This window comes from Hyperolius riggenbachi, chromosome 2 (assembly GCF_040937935.1).
Source record: "Hyperolius riggenbachi isolate aHypRig1 chromosome 2, aHypRig1.pri, whole genome shotgun sequence".
Taxonomy (NCBI): domain Eukaryota; kingdom Metazoa; phylum Chordata; class Amphibia; order Anura; family Hyperoliidae; genus Hyperolius; species Hyperolius riggenbachi.
In genome coordinates, this window is record NC_090647.1 from 567,147,955 (window position 1) to 567,165,095 (window position 17,141).

Genomic DNA, 17,141 nt, shown 5'->3' on the forward strand with positions numbered 1-17,141 from the left:
ACACACACAGAGCCTCCATCTCTCCTTCCCTGGCTGTCCTACCCAGGCAGGCAGCTGTAATCATCTGGGCAGCAGGAGGGTGGAGCTACATCCTGCCTGCTTGTACTCTGAGGTATGATGTATTGCATATGACAAATGATGAATGTATCACAGCGAGGAGGATGGGCGAGGCTTCCCTCTGCCTAGGCAAGTATTTCTCTTCTGTGTTCATGGCCGCCTCAGGTTCTCTTTAAGTTGTGTAGAGTCTTCATTAGCTCCTGTAAACAGAGGAGTATGAGGAGGATTATAAAGGGCATTTCTTAATCAGGCACTGAGCCTCTCTATCTATCACTGCAGGGAGAGCTGCATAGAAGGGGAAGAGGGAATAGTGGAGGAAGTCGCCGTGTAGCAGCCAGAGAGGTGAATCAATACCGTGACAGATATGAATTGATGTATCCTGCATAAGTGATCACTCTCTGGTCTGTGGTATGAAATTAACTGTCAGGATCAGAAAAGGATTAAAAGGAAACCTGAGGTATCTTTTAAAAAAAAGAGTTACACTTTCCTGGAGCTTCTGCCAGCCCCCTGCAGCCATCCTGCGCCCGCGCCGGTCCTCAACGGTCCTCCTGTCCCCCGCCACGGCTCAGTTTCACTTTCAGCGACTGAGCTGGTCACCGCGCATGCGCAGCCCTGGCCGTGTGTGTCCTCTTTCACCCTCCCCTCGCCGGGAGAGTCCGTGGACATCGACTTGTAAGTTGTAAGGCGGTGAAATCAAACCTGAGCCATGGCGGGGGACCGGAGGATCGTTGAGGACCGGCGCACACGCAGGACGGCTGCAGGGGGCTAGCAGAAGCCCCAGGCAAGTGAAACTCTTTTTTTTAAGATACTTCAGGTTTCCTTGAAGTGAAAATAGGTCCCTACGTAAGATAGCAGTTTTTGCCCACTGCTGATGGTCACCTGGCTTATTTAGTTAGTTCAGTAAAATCTGTGCCAATAACTGGTGTGCCTCTCACAGAAGATTTTATGGAAGGGTTACAGAGGCAGAGTTCTATTATACTCTGTAGTGTGCCTGTGGGGAAAATGGCCAGCACTAGATACTTACCTCTGTACAGGGAAACCTGGATAATAGAGGCTTTCCCATCCCCCTCAAGCTCGCCGTTCCAGTGCTGGGACCCTCCAAACCTATTCAACAAGAGATTGTCAAAAATATCAAACCAATAGATAAAATGACCATGCACAGGAGGCTGAATCCAACACACTGGGGGAGTGCAATTGGCCAGACAAGTAAAGTCCAATATATCAAAAAGAGAAAGAGGCCTTGCACATCCCTATGTAAAACTTGTAGGTTTATTTGAAAAAGATTAAAAGGCATACATTACTATTCCAGTCAACATGGCAGAGAGAGGTAGGCAGGTGGGGAGGTCGACAGCCGTTTCGCGCCGTCACATACAGTGGCGCATCGTCAGGACACTGTATGTGACGGCGCGAAACGGCTGTCGACCTCCCCACCTGCCTACCTCTCTCTGCCATGTTGACTGGAATAGTAATGTATGCCTTTTAATCTTTTTCAAATAAACCTACAAGTTTTACATAGGGATGTGCAAGGCCTCTTTCTCTTTTTGATATATTAGAGATTGTCAAAAAGGTTCTCTTGGCCGTGCTCCCGTCAGTAAGAGCAAGACTGCACTTTGTAGGTGCACAACGGCTCACCCCTGTGCAATAGTACGGAGCCGCTTGTGCAGGGCTCTTCCCTCCGTGCACTAGCGACATCGTACTACTGTGCAGGCGTGGTCTGTCAGTGGGCTGGCACTCGTGCAGGGCTCTTCCCTCCATGCACTAGCGGTTCCATGCTACTGTGTGCAGGCGTGGTCTGTCAGTGGGCCGGCACTCGTGCAGGGCTCTTCCCTCCATGCACTAGCGGTTCCATGCTACTGTGTGCAGGCGTGGTCTGTCAGTGGGCCGGCGCTCGTTCAGGGACAGGGATGGGATACGCCTGCATAGAGGAAGAAGGTCCCAGCCAGAAGCGATGTGTTCATGGAGGTTCGGTGAAACCTCTCTCTGGGTGACCCCTCTAGAGGTAAGTATCTAACTGTCCTGTTTTTATTTATATCAGTCAAGCTATGATGCCAGTGTATGTGTGTGTTTCGTCCCACTGACGATCCTGATGACTGGTGTTTGTAGTTCTTTTAGACATCGAGTGACAACAAAAGGATTAGAACCCCAATAATTGACTCTCATTGTCACACTGGAGGCGTGGCCATGTCGATCTTGTCAACAACTTCTGCAGAAAAATATGACGGATATCAGACAAGCAAAGGTACGGCTATATCTCCTTTACATTTACACTGCAGTATATGTGTCACCTCTATATAAGTGAATACTAAGGCCAGGTTTGCACTGTGCTCTGCATGCATCTTGTGAGCAGTGGCAGTGCTACACTAGGGTACTCTGGGGCACTGGCCCCCCCTTGGGAATCACTATGCCCCTCTGAGTGCCCCCGTTAACTGTTTCTAGGTTCCAGAAGCATACAGTGAACAGGATAGGGTCTTCAAAAAAAAAACCCTCTCCATGTCAGCCTGAGTGTATGTAGGTGTAACCAAGAGTCTTATCTATTTGCCATAAATACCTCACAATCCTTTGAAGATCCCTTGTAATTATTGTATCTGGATGACATTTTGTATTTGCAAAAAAAATCTCTCTACCTCTCTACTAAGATAAGGAATTACACACACAGTGTTTCTCCCCCTTCTGCCTCTTTCCCCTCCCCTGTGAGTCCTCAAACACAGGCTGGGGGCTGGAATGATTTGTCTGTGATCTGTCCACAGGAGCAGCTTGCTAGCAAGTAAGTATTAAAGCATGCCAGAAAACTTGCCAAGTACATCTGTAGGTAACTTTTCGTCAATAATAGCACCATCATTTGGACAATCTTCTCTGCTCAAAAGCTTCTGTTTGAGATGTTTACATTTGGTTCCTATCATTGCTGAATTAGAAGCCTTAAAGGAATACTGTAGGGGGGTCGGGGGAAATGAGTTGAAGTTACCCGGGGCTTCTAATGGTCCCCCGCAGACATCCTGTGCCAGCGCAGCCACTCACCGATGCTCCGGCCCCGCCTCCGGTTCACTTCTGGAATTTCAGACTTTAAAGTCTGAAAACCCCTGCGCCTGTGTTGCCATGTCCTCGCTCCCGCTGATGTCACCAGGAGTGTACTGCGCAGACACAGACCATACTGGGCCTACGCAATATGCTCCTGGTGACATCAGCAGGACACGGCAACGCAGGCGCAGTGGTTGTCAGACTTTAAAGTCTGAAATTCCAGAAGTGAACTGGAGGCGGGGCCGGAGCATCGGTGAGCGGCTGCGCGGGCACAGGATGTCTGCGGAGGCCATTAGAAGCCCCGGGTAAGTTCAACTCATTTCTCCCCCTCCTCCCAGCCCCCTACGGTACTCCTTTAATGTTATCATCACCTGAGTTAGGCAAAAAATACCTAAAGCTCACCATACACAGATCGATTTTGATCACCCAAATGGGCCCACCAGCCAGCCTTTGTGCCCCCTCCCCCCTTCATTTGAAGCTGGAGCCACCACTGCTTGCGAAAGGAGATGCCGGCACGCCAAATCCCTCTAGCTCTGTTATGGGATTCGGACGGGTGATGCGAGATTATTCTGCATGCCGTCAGACCCCACACACAAATTCCCACGCTCCCCATTGACTTCAATAGGCTGCCAAATGGCATCCGTATTCGTGTGCGAGGAATCGGAGGGTAATCGTGGAAACCGCAAGGAATCAGATGGTTATATCGTGGAAACCGCAAGGAATCAGATGGTAATCGTGGAAACCGCAAGGAATCGGATGGTAATCGTGGAAACCGCAAGGAATCGGATGGTAATCGTGGAAACCGCAAGGAATCGGATGGTAATCGTGGAAACCGCAAGGAATCGGATGGTAATCGTGGAAACCACAAGGAATCGGAGGGTAATTGTGGAAACCGCAAGGAATCGGATGGTAATCGTGGAAACCGCAAGGAATCGGATGGTAATCGTAGAAACCGCAAGGAATCGGATGGTAATCGTGGAAACCGCAAGGAATCGGATGGTAATCGTGGAAACCGCAAGGAATCGGATGGTAATTGTGGAAACCGCAAGGAATTGGAGGGTAAGTGTGGAAACCGCAAGGAATCGGATGGTAATCGTGGAAACCGCAAGGAATCGGATGGTAATCGTGGAAACCGCAAGGAATCGGAGGGTAATCGTGGAAACCGCAAGGAATTGGAGGGTAAGTGTGGAAACCGCAAGGAATCGGATGGTAATCATGGAAACCGCAAGGAATCGGAGGGTAATTGTGGAAACCGCAAGGAATTGGAAGTAATCGTGGAAACCGCAAGGAATCGGATGGTAATCGTGGAAACCGCAAGGAATTGGATGGTAATCATGGAAACCGCAAGGAATCGGAGGGTAATTGTGGAAACCGCAAGGAATCGGAGGGTAATTGTGGAAACCGCAAGGAATTGGAAGTAATCGTGGAAACCGCAAGGAATCGGATGGTAATCGTGGAAACCGCAAGGAATCGGATGGTAATCGTGGAAACCGCAAGGAATTGGATGGTAATCATGGAAACCGCAAGGAATCGGAGGGTAATTGTGGAAACCGCAAGGAATCGGAGGGTAATTGTGGAAACCGCAAGGAATTGGAAGTAATCGTGGAAACCGCAAGGAATCGGATGGTAATCGTGGAAACCGCAAGGAATCGGATGGTAATCATGGAAACCGCAAGGAATCGGAGGGTAATTGTGGAAACCGCAAGGAATTGGAAGTAATCGTGGAACTCTAGCCTTGTAGTAATGATTTTTATTTTCACACTTTCTTCGGAGCTCCTCCTTAACAAACGGGGCAGACCGCAGTTTGCAGCACAGAAGGAACAATGCGGTTGCCTTTTATCCGGCGTCTCGATGGGCGGGACAGATTGTGCTCAGTCATAGAAAGAGCGGCTGATTAATGGACAGATAATACACGTGAAAAGAATTCGAGATATCCGGTAACAGCCCCAAGTTTCCCTATTTTTAGCAATGGGAAGATATTTATCTACACGCCCGAGTAACGTGACACGTGTTTTTCACAGTCACCATAGCAACGCACACACAGAAACGGGGCGAATGTCAAACAAGCAGACTTTATGTTGCTACCAACTGTGTATGCGTTACCGTGACAATCAAACTGACGTCATACGTGGCTTTCAATGCAAATCGATAATTCCAGCGTGTTGCTCATCCGATCGCCAAAACAGATATTAGTAGGAGAGCGCTGTTATCTCACGTGATCCCACAGAGACATAAGAGTTCCTCCCACATCTAGACTTTCACCTGAAACTATCACAAGCTATGAAACTCTGAGGTGTGTACACAGCTGAAACCGATCTGTGCTTTTTCTGCAATATTCCGCTATTGGAGGGGAAAGTTGGACACTTTTCAGCTGTTGCCGAGGTCTTTTGTCATCTGTATAGCGAGATTGTGCCGAGCGTCCCGTCAGCTGAATTCACTCATCTGTTCTCCAAGTTTTTAACAAACAGGGCAACCGTCACCCGACAACTCGACCTCTAACCAGGCAACCCAAAAAAACACTAACTAGACAACCTGACCATTCACCAGACAACCCAACCCCTAGCCAAACAATGCAATTACTTACCAAACAACACAACCAGTAATCAAACAACCAGGCCGCTAACCAGACAGTCTGCTCACTAGCCAAGCAATCTAAGCACTAACTGGACAACCTGACCACTAATCAGACAATCTCACCATTACCCAAAGAATCTGACCACTAACCAAACAACTCAACCACTAACCAGACAACCCAACTGCAAACCAATAAACCAATAAACCCAACCAGTAACCAAACAACCTGACTGCTGACCAAACAACAACAGCTAACCAAATGACCTGACTGCTGACTGAACAACCAAATCACTAACTAGACAATCTGACCACTAGCCAAGCAATCTGAGCACTAACCAGACAACTCAGCCACTAAACAACGAATTCAACCACTAACCAAACAACCCAACTACTAACCAGGCAACCCAACTGCAAACCAAGAAACCTAACCAGTAACCAGACAACCTGACTCAGGGCCGAGGCGAGAGAGGCTCTAGCCTCAGGGCGCAGTGTAGGAGGGGGCGCACTCAGCTATCATTCCCCTATTGTGTTTGAAGCAGAGAGAAATAAGAAAAGGGGATACATGGCAGTGACTGCAGCCAGATAACTAGAGAGTACGGAGTTAGGGGCCATTAGTTCAGTAGCAATCAGTGTGTGACAGCTGGGTGTGTGGGGTGGAGGGGTGCACTTTGGAGTCTCAGCCTTGGGTGCTGGAGGACCTTCTCCCGGCTCTGACCTGATTGCTAACCAAACAACCCGACCACTAACCAGACAAAGAACAGGTTTTGACTGAAATGTTTTGGTGATGGCTCACAAGCAGCGTTGAGCTTTTCCTACACACTAACAATTGGTTATGAAGTCCAGGCATGGTTGGGTGTGGAAGCCCAGGAACAGTTTGGGTATGGATGAAAGGGATGCAGGGGCGTAACAATAGACCCTGCAAGGGATGCAGCGCAAGGGGGCCCTGTGGGGAGAGACTGACAACTAAGGGCATGGAGAAAAAAAACTTTCTGCTCTCTACACAATTGTAATAATGACTGCATCGGCTCAGCCGCTGCTCAGCCAATCATAAAAAGTTTTGCAGACAAAGATGTGTAGAGTCCTTTTTCAGTGTTCAGCAGGGACTTCTCTACCCCCGGCCTTTCTACCCCTCCCCAAGTGCTCTGTACTGAAGTAATGCTGGAGGAGTCTGGGCAAAGAGAGAAAAAGCTTTCTGTTCTCTGCACAGTTGTTCTAATGACTGCGTCTGCTCAGCCACTGATAAGGAATCATACAAAGTTTTGTAGACGGTCCCTATTCAGGGTGGAGGGGGCCCCATCCAAAGTTTTGCAGGGGGGCCCAGTGATTTCTAGTTACGCCACTGAAGGGATGGGTTCTAGAACCTCTTCTTCTGTGGTAAACCGCTGTGTCCTCATTAGTGGGCGTCCACTTCCTCTCCCAGGAAGAAACACAAGACACCCCAGACCCTTTTTTTAAATGTCCTCCTGAGGGGGAGATTCCCAAGGTGGACAAAGACAGCCATAATATCCTAATAGTGTCCATACACGGTACAATTTTTTCCTTTTTTTCTTTTTTCGATCAGAGAAATTTGATCAATTATTCCGTTTGGTCAAATCGTTTTTACAATTCTGTTCAAGGTTCCATACAGGAACATTCAATTTTTCCGAAAATGCAAGAAAAATGATCGAATATGAAGAAAAAGTTGGTTGGTTTATCTAATAAAAGTATTTTCTTATAGAACCTACCATACACTAAACAATTTTACAAATAATCGCCCAGATTGTTTCAACATGTCCCATCAGATTTTTATTTAAAAAAAATTAAATAATTGTTTGGTTTTTTTCATGATCGGAAAAAAGATTCTTTTCAATGATTTTTCACTCTATTGGAATGTTTTGGGAAAATTTAACGTTTTTATTGTACCGTGTACGGGCAGCATGACAGAAGAAAGAAAATCTCAGCCTTCTTCGCTTTATCCAAAAACTAAAAAATACAATGATTTGCTTTCATTTAAAAAGATATAATTTCAAAAGAAAATAAATAAATTGAGCACAAGTTCTGGTAGTTTGCCTTGTCAGGTCTCTGGGGTAACGTTTTGGATTTTCTCATTGTGCGGGGTACAGCAGGCGGGCGGCATTAACCCCTCGTTGTGCGGGGTACAGCAGGCGGGCGGCATTAACCCCTCGTTGTGCGGGGTACAGCAGGCGGGCGGCATTAACCCCTCGTTGTGCGGGGTACAGCAGGCGGCCGGCATTAACCCCTCGTTGTGCGGGGTACAGCAGGCGGCCGGCATTAACCCCTCGTTGTGCGGGGTACAGCAGGCGGGCGGCATTAACCCCTCGTTGTGCGGGGTACAGCAGGCGGCCGGCATTAACCCCTCGTTGTGTGGGGTACAGCAGGCGGCTGGCATTAACCCCTCGTTGTGCGGGGTACAGCAGGCAGCCGGCATTAACCCCTCATTATGCGGGGTACAGCAGGCGGCCGGCATTAACCCCTCGTTGTGCGGGGTACAGCAGACGGCCAGCATTAACCCCTCGTTGTGTGGGGTACAGCAGGCGGCCAGCATTAACCCCTCGTTGTGCGGGGGTACAGCAGGCGGGCGGCATTAATCCCTCGTTGTGCGGGGTACAGCAGGCGGCCGGCATTAACCCCTCGTTGTGCGGGGTACAGCAGGCGGCCGGCATTAACCCCTCATTGTGCGGGGTACAGCAGGCGGCCGGCATTAACCCCTCGTTGTGCGGGGTACAGCAGACGGCCAGCATTAACCCCTCGTTGTGTGGGGTACAGCAGGCGGGCGGCATTAACCCCTCGTTGTGCGGGGGTACAGCAGGCGACCGGCATTAACCCCTCGTTGTGCGGGGTACAGCAGGCGGCCGGCATTAACCCCTCATTGTGTGGGGTACAGCAGGTGGCCGGCATTAACCCCTCGTTGTGCGGGGTACAGCAGGCAGCCGGCATTAACCCCTCATTATGCGGGGTACAGCAGGCGGCCGGCATTAACCCCTCGTTGTGCGGGGTACAGCAGACGGCCAGCATTAACCCCTCGTTGTGTGGGGTACAGCAGGCGGCCAGCATTAACCCCTCGTTGTGCGGGGGTACAGCAGGCGGGCGGCATTAACCCCTCGTTGTGCGGGGTACAGCAGGCGGCCGGCATTAACCCCTCGTTGTGCGGGGTACAGCAGGCGGCCGGCATTAACCCCTCGTTGTGCGGGGTACAGCAGACGGCCAGCATTAACCCCTCGTTGTGTGGGGTACAGCAGGCGGGCGGCATTAACCCCTCGTTGTGCGGGGGTACAGCAGGCGACCGGCATTAACCCCTCGTTGTGCGGGGTACAGCAGGCGGCCGGCATTAACCCCTCGTTGTGTGGGGTACAGCAGGCGGCCGGCATTAACCCCTCGTTGTGCGGGGTACAGCAGGCGGCCGGCATTAACCCCTCGTTGTGCGGGGTACAGCAGACAGCCAGCATTAACCCCTCGTTGTGTGGGGTACAGCAGGCGGGCGGCATTAACCCCTCGTTGTGCGGGGGTACAGCAGGCGACCGGCATTAACCCCTCGTTGTGCGGGGTACAGCAGGCGGCCGGCATTAACCCCTCGTTGTGTGGGGTACAGCAGGCGGCCGGCATTAACCCCTCGTTGTGTGGGGTACAGCAGGCAGCCGGCATTAACCCCTCATTATGCGGGGTACAGCAGGCGGCCGGCATTAACCCCTCGTTGTGCGGGGTACAGCAGACGGCCAGCATTAACCCCTCGTTGTGCGGGGTACAGCAGGCGGTTAGCATTAACCCCTCGTTGTGCGGGGTACAGCAGGCGGCCGGGATTAACCCCTCGTTGTGCGGGGGTACAGCAGGCGGCCGGCATTAACCCCTCGTTGTGCGGGGTACAGCAGGCGGCCAGCATTAACCCCTCGTTGTGCGGGGGTACAGCAGGCGGCCGGGATTAACCCCTCGTTGTGCGGGGTACAGCAGGCGGCCGGCATTAACCCCTCGTTGTGCGGGGTACAGCAGGCGGCCGGCATTAACCCCTCATTGTGCGGGGTACAGCAGGCGGCCGGCATTAACCCCTTGTTGTGCGGGGTACAGCAGACGGCCAGCATTAACCCCTCGTTGTGTGGGGTACAGCAGGCGGGCGGCATTAACCCCTCGTTGTGCGGGGGTACAGCAGGCGACCGGCATTAACCCCTCGTTGTGCGGGGTACAGCAGGCGGCCGGCATTAACCCCTCGTTGTGTGGGGTACAGCAGGCGGCCGGCATTAACCCCTCGTTGTGCGGGGTACAGCAGGCAGCCGGCATTAACCCCTCATTATGCGAGGTACAGCAGGCGGCCGGCATTAACCCCTCGTTGTGCGGGGTACAGCAGACGGCCAGCATTAACCCCTCGTTGTGCGGGGTACAGCAGGCGGTTAGCATTAACCCCTCGTTGTGCGGGGTACAGCAGGCGGCCGGGATTAACCCCTCGTTGTGCGGGGGTACAGCAGGCGGCCGGCATTAACCCCTCGTTGTGCGGGGTACAGCAGGCGGCCAGCATTAACCCCTCGTTGTGCGGGGTACAGCAGGCGGCCGGGATTAACCCCTCGTGCGGGGTACAGCAGGCGGGCGGCATTAGCCCCTCGTTGTGTGGGGTACAGCAGGCGGCCGGCATTAACCCCTCGTTGTGCGGGGTACAGCAGGCGGCCGGCATTAACCCCTCGTTGTGCAGGGTACAGCAGGCGGCCAGCATTGACCCCTCGTTGTGCGGGGGTACAGCAGGCGGCCAGGATTAACCCCTCGTTGTGCGGGGGTACAGCAGGCGGCCGGCATTAACCCCTCGTTGTGCGGGGTACAGCAGGCGGCCGGCATTAACCTCTCGTTGTGCGGGGTACAGCAGGCGGCCGGGATTAACCCCTCGTTGTGCGGGGTACAGCAGGTGGCCGGCATTAACCCCTCGTTGTGCGGGGTACAGCAGGCGGGCGGCATTAACCCCTCGTTGTGCGGGGTACAGCAGACGGCCAGCATTAACCCCTCGTTGTGTGGGGTACAGCAGGCGGGCGGCATTAACCCCTCATTGTGCGGGGTACAGCAGGCGGCCGGCATTAACCCCTCGTTGTGCAGGGTACAGCAGGCGGTTAGCATTAACCCCTCGTTGTGCGGGGTACAGCAGGCGGTTAGCATTAACCCCTCGTTGTGCGGGGTACAGCAGGCGGCCAGCATTAACCCCTCATTGTGCGGGGGTACAGCAGGGGGCCGGCATTAACCCCTCGTTGTGCGGGGGTACAGCAGGCGGCCGGCATTAACCCCTCGTTGTGCGGGGGTACAGCAGGCGGCCAGCATTATCCCCTCGTTGTGCGAGGTGCAGCAGGCGGGCGGCATTAACCCCTCGTCGTGCGGGGTACAGCAGGCGGGCGGCATTAACCCCTCATTTTGCGGGGTACAGCAGGCGGCCGGCATTAACCCCTCGTTGTGCGGGGTACAGCAGGCGGCCTGCATTAACCCCTCGTTGTGCGGGGTACAGCAGGCGGCCGACATTAACCCCTCGTCGTGCGGGGTACAGCAGGCGGGCGGCATTAACCCCTCGTTGTACGGGGTACAGCAGGCGGGTGGCATTAACCCCTCATTTTGCGGGGTACAGCAGGCGGCCGGCATTAACCCCTCGTTGTGCGGGGTACAGCAGGCGGCCTGCATTAACCCCTCGTTGTACGGGGTACAGCAGGCGGCCGACATTAACCCCTCGTCGTGCGGGGTACAGCAGGCGGCCGGCATTAACCCCTCATTGTGCGGGGTACAGCAGGCGGCCGGCATTAACCCCTCGTTGTGCGGGGTACAGCAGGCAGCCGGCATTAACCCCTCGTTGTGCGGGGTACAGCAGGCGGCTAGCATTAACCTCTCGTTGTGCGGGGTACAGAGGCGGGCGCGGTGCCATCGTCCTGCTGGCAGGAAGTGATTCCGCTGATAAACGCACTTCTCAGTGTCTGCCCTGATTTAAACACGCCAGCGTAGCTAAACTTTCCGGACGTGTGCAAATATGGATGAGATTTGTGGCTGCAATTACAGGCGGCGGACGCTCGGTGAGCAGGAGCTGGCACGGGGACGCCGGACGGGCACCGCCAACATCTGCAGCTGCAGCAAGAAGACCTGTCACACTTCACCGGCGGTGGCAATTTACCGCCTCGCGCCTCCCTGCCCCACCAGCTACTCTCATTACGTTAACTTTAAATATTGCTGACACAAACAGCCCCGGCAGCAGCGTGTGAAGGACGATCGCAGACATGGCCGCCGTGGGGAAGAGTCCTGGCTTCTGCTGATGGGGGGAGGATGGGCCTGTCCTCTGCTGGGGTCCCTGGTTCAGGGTGCAGAATGGCCACAGCCAGCTTTATTGTACAAGCAAACCAATCAACAAAATACTCTTCACCTTAAAGTGAACTTTTAAGTGAAAATAGACTGATGCAGAGCTGAGACGAGGTCCTCCAGCAACCAAGGCTGAGACACCAATGTGTGCCCCCTATCCCTCCCACCCCAGCCGTCACACACTGATTGCTATTAGACTAAGAGGCACCCCAGGGCCCCCAACTCCCCCAACACCTTGATCTCTAGTTATCTGACTTTCAATCACTGACATGTATCCCCTTTTCTTATTTCTCTCTGCTTCAAACACAATAGGGGAATGATAGCTGAGTGAGTTGTGCACCCCTCGTAGGCTGCGCCCTGAGGCTGGAGCCTCTCTTGCCTCTGCCTCAGCCCAGCCCTGGACTGATGAGATAAACCATTGTACCTATCCTTCACCTAAAAAATTAAAAAAAAATTGTATTTTTTTTTTATTTTTTAGAAATCTCACAGTTTTATGTTATGTTGAAAAATGTAAAATAAATAGAGCAATGACACAGTCATTCCATGTCTCAGTGAGCTAAAATATACTAACTATTGACTGACTTTTTTTTAATCTATCTCCTGCTCTCAGAAGCTGTTCTCTGCCGGGAAAGTGTTTCAATTCCTCATCAGCAGGGCCAATTCAAGCTCCAGTGGGGCCCCAGGGTAAAGGTAGCCCCAAGGCCCCCTTACCTCTCCACCACCTGGGCAAAAATAACCCTGCCCCCCCCCCCTCCCCAGCAGATTCTGCCCCCACCTTCTTATCAGTGAAGCTTACCTGTAGTCTTGGTCCTGAATAGAGAGAAAATGTCAGTTGCACACCTGTATAGTTAGCTCTTTCAGGCAGGGGAAGAAAAAGTATCACAGCCTAGTTATTGGTATGCTGAACACTTTACATACACATGTCTATCTCATCATGTCACCTCAGGTACACTTTAGCCCTATCACCTGCAGGGAAACGCTGCAGATTTGGCACAATCTGAACATAATGAAAATGGGCCCTTTAAGTGATATGAAACTCAGCATTTCCTCTTTGTTCTAAAAGATTATTTACAGAGTAAAATCTACTACCACAAAAAAATGTAGCAGTACAGCATTCAAACGGTTAAACACAGCACTTTGTTCTTCAGTGGAAAGCTCATTGCTTCAGTGGAAAGCTTTTGGCCACTTCTAAAGAGGTAATAACATTAGGTAATGTCACAGGAGCCCTAGTGGTCAGACCGCGAAATGCCTTCCAAACGGTGCCAGCGCACGGATCGTGCGAACTCTGGTCGCAGTCAATGCGTAGGAACCGTTGGGAATTGGCCGCAGACAAACCAGAAGGGAGCCTGTGAGGTACGGTAATTACAACTTTACACACTATTTCAGGGTATCTGCCACCACCTCTGTTTTCTGAGACAGGGGAACTCACTAACTGGCTATTTCTCGACCTGCAAATAAAACGGTTAAAACACGCTGTATTCTGTCTAGATATCAACAATAGTAGCGTCTCTTCAGAGACCTGAGTTCAGTTTCTGTGTATGCTGAATAATAGGGTAGCTGGAACAACAAATGACGATAGCGTCGATTTATGGAAAGCAATATAAATAATTAATATATACAGACAATTATTAAAATCAGTCCTTGGTTTCAAGTTCCGCAAAGTTCTTTGTTTCAGTTTAATTTAAAATCCAAGCAAAATGGAAAGTGTCCTTTGTTCAGTTCAGACAAGATGGCCGTCAACCACATGGTCCCCTGGCTGGCAGAGTGCTTTCGTGAAGGTGGAATTTGGAGGACTGAAACCCCGCCTGCCAGCCATGTGGTTTTGATGAAGCTGGTTTGGGGGTGGGGCAATGCCGGCCCCCTCTGAGTTACCCACCAATGACAGTTCATTCCCTCTGAGAGATTTTAGGTTTTAAACTTACAAACTGCCGTACCTCACAAATGATACACGTTATATTTAGGGGGATAACAGATTCATACTTGTCGGAAAATACAGATTAATATGACATCAGACATGGCTAGGGCAGCGGGTCCAGTTCTTGAGAAGGATCATACCTCAATAACCGGATGGACTATCACAATGAATTTCATATCAGCACGATGGCCAGATTTTACCGAACAATACGATATGAATTTCATAGCTGTGCGATATACGGTTTTTGTATACCGACAGGAAATCATACCACCCATGCTTTCTTATTCTGTTTATCTGGCTCCGGCCAGTCTGGGGAAAAAGCAGTGCTTTGAATAGCACCCTGCTGGGATTAGCTTCCTGAACACAAGGGTTTGCTCCTGCTCATAAGCATATCAAAAGAGCCATCCTGCAGTTAAGCTAATGCTCCTACACAATCAATCCAGATTCTATTGATCTGAAGCGCAATCAATGCAGAGAATCGAGTCAGATCGCTTTTTCTTCACGGGCGGTTCCAGGACGCGTCTGCGGCCCCGCAACCGTCCATGACAGGTAATAACATTAACTTTTGTTTACATTCCTTTGTCAGATACATTTAGTAAACACGAGCAACTGCCGAAGCTGAGCTGTACTGAGCTGAGAAGCAGAAAGAGCTAAGCGATCACTAGATAGGTTGTAACCACTTCCCTACCCTGTTCATTTTCACAGTTCAGCTCAGCTCTGATTCCTTTGGCAATAACTTTATAAATAATTATCACAACTAAATGATCTATATATTGTTATATTCAGGACAAATTAGGCTTTTTGTGGCTGATATTTGTCTTTATTAATGACCTTATTTTCTATGTATTTTAAAGGAAAATAAGGAAAAAAAGTGAAAAAATACATAATTTTTCTACTTTCATATATTATAGCTTTAATGTAAATAGCTTCTCTTGTACATTAAACTACACGTTTTATTTGTCTATCTCTCCTGTTTATTTAAACAGTTTGTTTGTTTTACTATGCATTAGTAACACATTGTATATACCCTACTCTGTTGTTACATCTGTCTGCTCCTGGAATGTTTGTTTTACACTTGTTTACACATTAATCCTGCCATTACATTCCCTGGGAGGAGCAGAGAGGAGGGGTGTGCTGTCATTCCTTTACAACTGTGTACATTGTTATCAGCTCAGAGAGAAATAAACAGTGTTATCTAGGATTTTGTAGGGACAGGAGTGCAGAGACTTATTTTCGCAGCATGGGGCAGGAAGTGGTTAACAGCAGCTATGCAATAAAATGCAATGGCAGCTTTCAGAGCAGATAAACTGTACTTTGGGAACTTGTAATTTGTAAACAGACAATATTACTTGTGCACAAAAGCAAAACATATGATAACTATATGGGTAATACAAAGTGGGAAAACACATTTTTCTTGAATGTTATGTCAGAGTTTTACCCCACTTTAAAGTGTATATTTCTGATATATACGCACACATTTATTGGCAGCACTTCCAATGCCAGAATAGGTGGTGCGTCGGCGGTACCTCCACCGGGACCGCAGCGGGATACGACACTCATTTTCTTGGTTGACCGTCACACACATCTTTGTATTGCAGAAATGTGATTTATTGAATTCACATCCCTTCCCCGGCTGCAGCCATCAATCTTCAGCGAAACAAACAGGGCTTCCAGTCCATATTCTATATTCATAAACGCTACCAGTTCATACCAATGCAGTATTAAAGAGAAAGGTGTCCACAGGGCCTGAGCCGTTCTGGGCAGAGATTTGGACTAGATGCCCCTTTTTTTCATTGCAGATTGATGGCTGCAGCACGAGAATTGATGTGAATTCAATAAATCATGTTTTTGCAGTACAGAGATGTGCGCTGGTCAAGCATGGACAATATGAATGGACTGGAGCGTTGCTGTATCAGAACTCCCCCCACCCAAACTCTCCAGGAACCCTCCAGCGATGATGTCATGATGAGGTTTTCATCTGGGTCCTCATTGTGTTCTGGGATTGGGCCGTCATGTCATTCCAGCAAGCTGGTCTTCTTCTTCCCCAGATTGAAGGGTGTCCCCTACAGCCAAGGACCACCCAATACTGAGCGGTGGGGTGGCATGAGTTTGGTGGGAAAGGGAGTTGCCATGTGTGACCCTACAGCCAAGGACCACCCAATACTGAGCCTGTGGGGTGGCATGAGTTTGGTGGGAAAGGGAGTTGCCATGTGTGACCCTACAGCCAAGGACCACCCAATACTGAGCCTGTGGGGTGGCATGAGTTTGGTGGGAAGGGGGGGTGGCCATGTGTGACCCCTTCAGCCAAGGACCCCCTATACTGAGCGGTGGGGTGGCATGAGTTTGGTGGGAAGGGGGGGTGGCCATGTGTGACCCCTTCAGCTGAGGACCCCCTATACTGAGCGGTGGGGTGGCGTGATTATGGTGGGAAGGGGGGTGGCCATGTGTGACCCCCTTCAGCCAAGGACCCCCTATACTGAGCGGTGGGGTGGCATGAGTTTGGTGGGAAGGGGGGGTGGCCATGTGTGACCCCTTCAGCTGAGGACCCCCTATACTGAGCGGTGGGGTGGCGTGATTATGGTGGGAAGGGGGGTGGCCATGTGTGACCCCCTACAGCCAAGGACATCCCTATACTGAGCGGTGGGGTGGCATGAGTTTGGTGGGAAGGGGGGGTGGCCATGTGTGACCCCTTCAGCTGAGGACCCCCTATACTGAGCGGTGGGGTGGCGTGATTATGGTGGGAAGGGGGGTGGCCATGTGTGACCCCTTCAGCCAAGGACCTCCTATACTGAGCGGTGGGGTGACGTGATTATGGTGGGAAGGGGGGTGGTGTGACCCCTACAGCTGAGGACCCCCCTATACTGAGCGGTGAGGTGGCATGATTATGATGGGAAGGGGAGTCACCATGTGTGACCCTTTCAGCCAAGGACCCCCTATACTGAGCGGTGGGGTGGCATGATTATGATGGGAAGGGGAGTTGCCATGTGTGACCCCTTCAACCAAGGACCCCCCTATACTGAGCGGTGGGGTGGCATGATTATGGTGGGAAGGGGGGTGGTGTGACCCCTACAGCTGAGGACCCCCCTATACTGAGCGGTGGGGAGGCGTGAGTTTGGTGTGAAGGTGGTGGCCATGGGCTAGTGGTGCAGGGGTCTCCGGATGTGGAGCAGGGAGTTGGGAACTTGGGAGGGTCCGAGGATTGTGTAGGAACAGCATCAGTTGGAGACCAATGCTTGGAGGAGCTTCAGCTGCCCTGCTTGCCTGGTTGGATGGTGGGACT

At 51.2% G+C, this 17,141-nt stretch overlaps 1 protein-coding gene across 2 annotated transcripts in view; it reads left to right on the forward strand.

The window, feature by feature from the left end:
• LOC137547422 (V-set domain-containing T-cell activation inhibitor 1-like) overlaps nucleotides 1-17,141 on the forward strand; it is a 91,651-nt gene that overhangs the window by 10,686 nt on the left and 63,824 nt on the right. For both annotated transcript variants that reach the window (XM_068271001.1, XM_068271000.1), the window contains one exon: nucleotides 2,161-2,296. The gene's annotated coding sequence lies outside the window, so the exon portion shown is untranslated. The remainder of the gene's footprint in view (nucleotides 1-2,160; nucleotides 2,297-17,141) is intronic.